The 6,413-nt window shown below is 34.7% G+C and overlaps 1 protein-coding gene across 2 annotated transcripts in view; it reads right to left on the bottom strand.

The window, feature by feature from the left end:
* LOC117172389 (CD63 antigen-like) overlaps positions 1–6,413 on the bottom strand; it is a 523,259-nt gene that overhangs the window by 392,787 nt on the left and 124,059 nt on the right. The window lies entirely within an intron of this gene.

Consider the following 6,413-nt stretch of genomic DNA (forward strand, 5'->3'; position numbering starts at 1 on the left):
TAATAATAATAATGTGGAACATCTTTAACATTTAGGAGTCAGTAGGGTATTGGCAGCAGCTCAGAAGGCGGTTTTATTAAACACCTGTCGCATTGTAAGAAACCATCTTGATCATCAGGAAGCGAGCGACTAAAAACCCGTGGAGTGGCAGATGGTAGCTCTAAGAAAGCATCCAGAGGTGAATGTTGTCACCTCCAACGCTCGTGGCCTCTCGTAATTGTATACCTACAACATCATCGCGGGAGGTTTCAACCATCGTATTAAATTACTTGAATTAACTTATAACATTCTAATCTCATTAGTCACTTGACTTAGTCCTTGGCTATGATGTATAACTGGGTTTACCCGAGTAAAAGTTTAATGATAGCCGCGGTGGCGGTTAGACGCTCGGACTTCACCTCAGCCGTCCATGGTTCGATCCCTGAGCCGATATGTCTGTAAATTTTTCTATGTACCTTTACCGAGGTTCTGGTGGTTCAGAATCCACCTTAAGCTGTAGGGGTCCCCCTACCGTTTAATTGTCTGCATTCCAGTGTGTCAATGATGGGGTAAAAACCAGGCTTTGTCCAATATGTCGGGGCACACTACTCTCATCAGATCACTTGATTGCATTATAAAAATGCGTCCATGATTGATGATATATGCCGGGACAGCACCGTATTAAATAATCAAAATAAAAATCCAATCCTAACCAAAAATTCCTTCGATATGTTGAACTCTAACCATCTTAAGCCTGTGACAACATTAAAAATAACAACATTAAAAATGCATGGAAAGGGCGCAGGAGAGGAATAGAAGATAAAGGAAGCTGGCAAGAGAATGTGGAAAAGATTCTAGACGAGAATGGATTTGGCGAGCAGTGGCAAGATTGAGATTTGAAAACTTAGAGTTTGCTTTAGAATCCAAAAGAACAAACAAATTGTAACCTAAATTTATTTTAAATTCTGCTTTCTCAGTGAGGGAGTCGCGTGCATGAATACGGGCCTAAGCTGACGTATATTTGGCAATGGTATATTTATTCCGGCATTTAAGAATGAAGTGTATGAGTAACTGAATTCTGTATGTAGTTATTTGTTTGAACTAAACACCCGTTCCTTGATATCCAGAGACAGAGCGATTCAACTTGGTAAAAGTTGAAGGTACAAATATTGTTCATGCTATTTAGATCTCTATCGTCTATCCGTTTCTGTTTACACTCGCGCGTGCACCTACCAAGTTCCTTGGTCCTGACTTCCTCTTCGTCTGCCTCTTTCGGTCTGGGCGGCTTCCATCGGCGGAGTCAAGTGTTATATCGTAATCTGTGATGTCTTCCATCTCTAGACTAGACCACCGCCTGCAGCACATCTGGCGTGCTGAGTCGAGTGGAGTTCTCCACAATTTCCCATAGTTGGACTTCCTACTTCTCGTTCGTTTTCCGCTTCGTTCCTGCGTATATCTTTTTACTCTTCCTGCTGACAGATTCGACGGATGTCGGCAGGATAATAAAGTTAACGTGTAAATTTTCAACTCCGTCGATTCTTTGCCCCTCCTCAAACCTACAGTATACTACATGCAGCACTCAGGGTTGATAAGAATATTTTTTAACTATTAATATCGATTAAATTAATTATTTAACTGCATATCCTCTAAATTATTAATTTCTAAGAGAAAAAGTAGCATCTACCTTTTCTTCGGTCCCGAAAATCAGATCAAAAATTGACATGAAAATTCAACATTTTGAATTAAAATTCTTTTCTTTATTGGATGACAAATCTTTCCTGTTTGAAAATTCAACTCTTTTATGATTCCATGATGCCCGAGGCACAGCCGAGGGCACCTGTCGCGCAAGCCCTGCCCGTATGGTGTGTACTATTTTTCTATATATCTGGTCGAAAGTACGTTTAATAATTGCATTTTTACTTATTATAAACAATACAACCACGTTCCAGCATACAGTCCGTTTCGCGACCATATTTAAGTTTTGTTCCCTACTTTAGCTCTTCTTTCGTATACTCACAAAGCTTTAGATCTCTCTCTCTCTCTCACTTACTTTTCTGGACTGCAAATGCTGCGATAATTTCTTTCATTGAAAATTAAACGATTTTTTTGAAAATTCGGATTTTTCGTTAAAATTTTTTTTACTAAAAATTGAACTATTCTTTTTTTATGTAAAATTTATCTGTTTTAGTAGAAAATTCATGGGTTTTGTTAAAAATTTCTCTTTTAGAGGTGCAAAATTCATCTTGATGATTGAAAACTCAATAGTTGTATGAGAAATTCGTCTTTCTGGTTTCAGAATTTAAAGATTCAGAGAAAAATTTTTTGTGAATAATTAAAAAATCTTTCTTGTTTGAAAATACAACTTCTTTGGAAAAAGTTCCTCTTTTTGGTTTGAAAATTAATGTATTTTGATCAAGAATTTAACTAGTTTCGTGGAAATTCGTATTATTTTATATTTAATTTTTTAAATTTAAGATCAAAATATTTTTTGGTAGAAGTCTTTAAAATAAATTCACAAACATTGTCTCTCATTAGGACATGAGATTAACATAATCTCCTAGAATTTACGTATAAGATTATTTTTATAAAGGAAGGAAATTTTTATGACGTTCAGGGTCAATGAAATATTTGTCAGGATAAAGTCAAGAATTTTCGAAATTGGGATATCACAGCCAGGGGCGCCGAAGCAGTTTCGCCCCATGTATGGAGTTCTGATGACCTGAGGGGGAGCGGGGAAAAGTGAAGTGAAATTCTCCAAATTTTACGGAAAAAATGTTAATTCGAAGGAAAAAGCGTCCTTTATTCATAATATTGCGAAAACTGCACTTCGTTTTGTGTTTCGAGAAATGAGAATGTCACTTAATATACATACTACAACAATTTCCATGTATGGAGTTCCATAAATAGAATCTTCCCGTGTATGGAATACTCCATATATACCATACATGTTCCGCCGCCCCTGATCACAGCAACCCTGTTATTAATTGCATTAACTTCCTTTAACATTTTTATTTTTACCATTTATGAACAGATTCTGAAAGAGAATTTGTATACATTTTCGTCAACCTTTTAGTGAAATAAAGCCTTATTTGAAAACATCTGGCACTTCCTTGACCCAAATGTTGTTTACCATTCCGAGGTCAGATTTACAGTTTGTTATTTGAGAAATTAAAGAAAATCTGTGTTTTCAATCCGAGAAGAACAAGGGTCTCGGTCTTTTAAACCTAAATACCAGATGGAGATCATAGTATTCTGTGAATGGGCGTTTTCTGGGCGATTCAATAGTCCCATAACTTTCACCTCGGTGGTCGCTATTCGAAAAAATAGTCTAAAACTGAAAAAAAATCCAATTTTCTAATGTCCTAATTATTTTAATATACGCTGTAGTAGACTGTACACTGTAGAGGAATTCATCACTGATGCTTGATGTATACAAAATGGGAAATGAATCTACTCGGCGGAATAGATTGGTACAAAGCTCGAGACAAAGCTTCAATTTCGATAGTGCGCTTTGGTGTGGTTTACTGTGGTTTCGACATGCACTAATTGTTGCGTGATTATACTTATTTCAGTGTAATGAAGCTTTGCACTAATTCTCTGTGTTAGTTCATATTTAAATTAAGTTCACAGGGATCACCGTCTACCCCCTCCCCCCTTTCCCCCAATAAATTGGAAAAATCCCCTAGCACACCTAATCGAAAATTTCGATTCATTTTTTAAGAATCATTAACATAAATTTAAGAAATTAGAAAACGAGGGGATTTGAAAGAGATTCTTTTTTATGATAACAATTTCAAATTTTTGTGTATAAAATATTGCGTTTTCAACGAAGTAGATAAATTCAAAGCCAAACCGTAGAATTTTCATCCAAAAAGCTGAATATTCAGCCAAGAAGATTAATTTTCTACGAAAAATACCAATTATCAACTACACCAGAACCCCGATTTAGTAACAGTGTCGGGAGTTGCCTGAAAATAGCCTTGTTGCTAAATCGGGGGGATCGAAACGTATAAACAGTCAGGGCAGCTTAGACCATTTACGATTGAAATGCCTAATATTGCGCAATATACTAGACTGAGTACTCGCATACGACGGCCCTTTTGAGTCGAAAGTCGCAACCGTCTCTCACCCTGCCCCCTTAGAAACGGCGTGAGCCAGCCATTCTGGGAATTACAAAACTAGGGCTTACGAAATCCAAGTTCTAGTGTGAAAAGAATATTCAACCTGCCCGGGACTACAGAACAGTTGAATTTTTAACACAAATTTATAATTTTTGTAGCCAAAAAGTTTATTTTTAACCTAATATTTTAGTTTTCAACGAATTAATAACGATTTTAAGCAAAAAAGATGAGTTCTCAAGTAAACTTTTAAACCCAATGAATGAACTTTCAACTAAAACAAGTTGGATTTTCTTATTGAGTCTTATTAATTCAGTTCGCATTTACTAAGTAGAAAAAACAGCCTGGTATAAATAAATAGAAATTTTGAAACATTGTTAATACTTTTAAAATATACAATGAAAATATGTAAAACAACGTATGAGAGATAAAAATGTTAGTGGTTGTTGTATAAACCAAATTTATTTAATAAAAAACTAAATTCCAACAATTTGGATATATTAGAGCCCTCTCATTAAGTATATTAATTGAGTCGTAACAAATAAAATACCCTCTTTACCCAATTTCTTTTCCTAAAATTGATCTACTAAAACGCATGTGATGCCTGATTTTATATTGTTTACAGAAACTACAAAGAATCATACTCGTCAATGTTTTCCTGCTTTTTGTTCAATATTTCAATTTTCTGGAGAAGGAATAAAAGATTCAAGAAGTATGAGAATGTCACGCTTTGAAGCGAGGGAAATTTGGCAAAGTGGACCAGAAAACGAAAGCATCTCTTAAGTGCAAGGTATACAAGAAGGTAACGAACGCACGGAGTTATACACTTATGCTCGGTCGATTTTTCTCTCAACTTGTACACCGCTCTGTTCATATTTTCCTTAGGGTTTAGGCTTTTCATCTCTCTTCCTCGCAACTACACTCAAATGACCTCTCTTACACTGTAAACAGATTAATCCGAAACCTGAAACACATGCTTTGCGAAAAACATTATATTTGCAGACTTCACACACTTTTCCCTATTCCCCTCTTTTCTCCTTTTTATAGATTTTCTCTTTTTACCCCCACTTTCAAGAAAACTTCCCCCTTTTATATCTCATTCTCATTTTTTTTGCTTAAATACGAAGTAAATTAATAGGATAGGACACAGTAAGTCAATAAAATTATTTTTGTATACAAATTCAACGGTGTTTGGTAAAAAATGCATCTTTTTTGGTGGAATAGGGACCTTTCTAGATTGAAAATGATCTTCATTTTAGGAAATTATGCCTTTCGAATTAAAATTGCAACCGTTGTGGGTTAAAGTTTAATCTATTTGTGTTGAAAATTCGACCATTTAGATTGAAAATTTATCTCTATACATTAAAACATCAACTATTTTGGTCTACATGCAACTACCATATTAAAAATTCGTCTCTTTTGTTTGGGTGTTCAACTATTTGGCTTAAAACTCGATTTTATTTTTTGTTTTAAAGTCGTAAAAATTCTGTTTTGCTAATTCAATTTAAATGTTTTTTATTTAAAATAAAAACATTTTTTGTTTGAAACATAAACTATTATATTTTTCATTGAAAGTTCATTTTTTTGGTGGAAAATTCAACAGCAACATTAAAAATCCACTTGTTTTGGTTAATAATTAAATTATTTTGTTTAAAATTGGTCGTTTTTTGTTGAATTCAACTGCCTTTGATTTAGCACTATAATTTTTGCTGTTAAAATATCAAATAATATGTTTTTCATTGAGAACTCATCTTCCTCCAGTGAAAATTCTTCAACTTGAGTTTGACGTGGTGATGTCTTGAGTTCGCCTCCAAGACATCGATGCCTGGCTGCGTCTCAAAACTGAGAGGACACGTAAGATAATGTGTTACTTTTATGGCCTAAGCCTGGTTAATCCCAAGTCGGCGTAAACTTGTCTCAAGACAAACCTTTTACGACTCAGAAGTGAGTTTAAAATTGATGAATGAAAAATTTTTAATCATGAAGTTATTTCTTTTTAAATAAAGAATTCAGAATCTGCGAGCCTAAATGAGTATAACTCTGAACAATTTTCTTCACAAAAATTAAAATTGTAATTTTCTAAAAGGATCTTCTAAGCCATTAGAAATACGTGAAAACAAAAAAAAATTTCGGTATCGTCGTCAAACAAATATGATACAAATGAAAATCCGTAAAGAAATTGATTGAATATATATATATATATATATATACCCTGGACAATTGTCCAGGGGTGGTCCCGAAGGAATTAACCCCCAAGCGGAGATGTGAAAACCGTGCCGAAAGCTGAATGGCACCTGGGTGAGGTGTCTAGAACGG

Source organism: Belonocnema kinseyi, chromosome 5 (genome assembly GCF_010883055.1).
Source record: "Belonocnema kinseyi isolate 2016_QV_RU_SX_M_011 chromosome 5, B_treatae_v1, whole genome shotgun sequence".
NCBI classification, from domain to species: Eukaryota; Metazoa; Arthropoda; class Insecta; order Hymenoptera; family Cynipidae; genus Belonocnema; species Belonocnema kinseyi.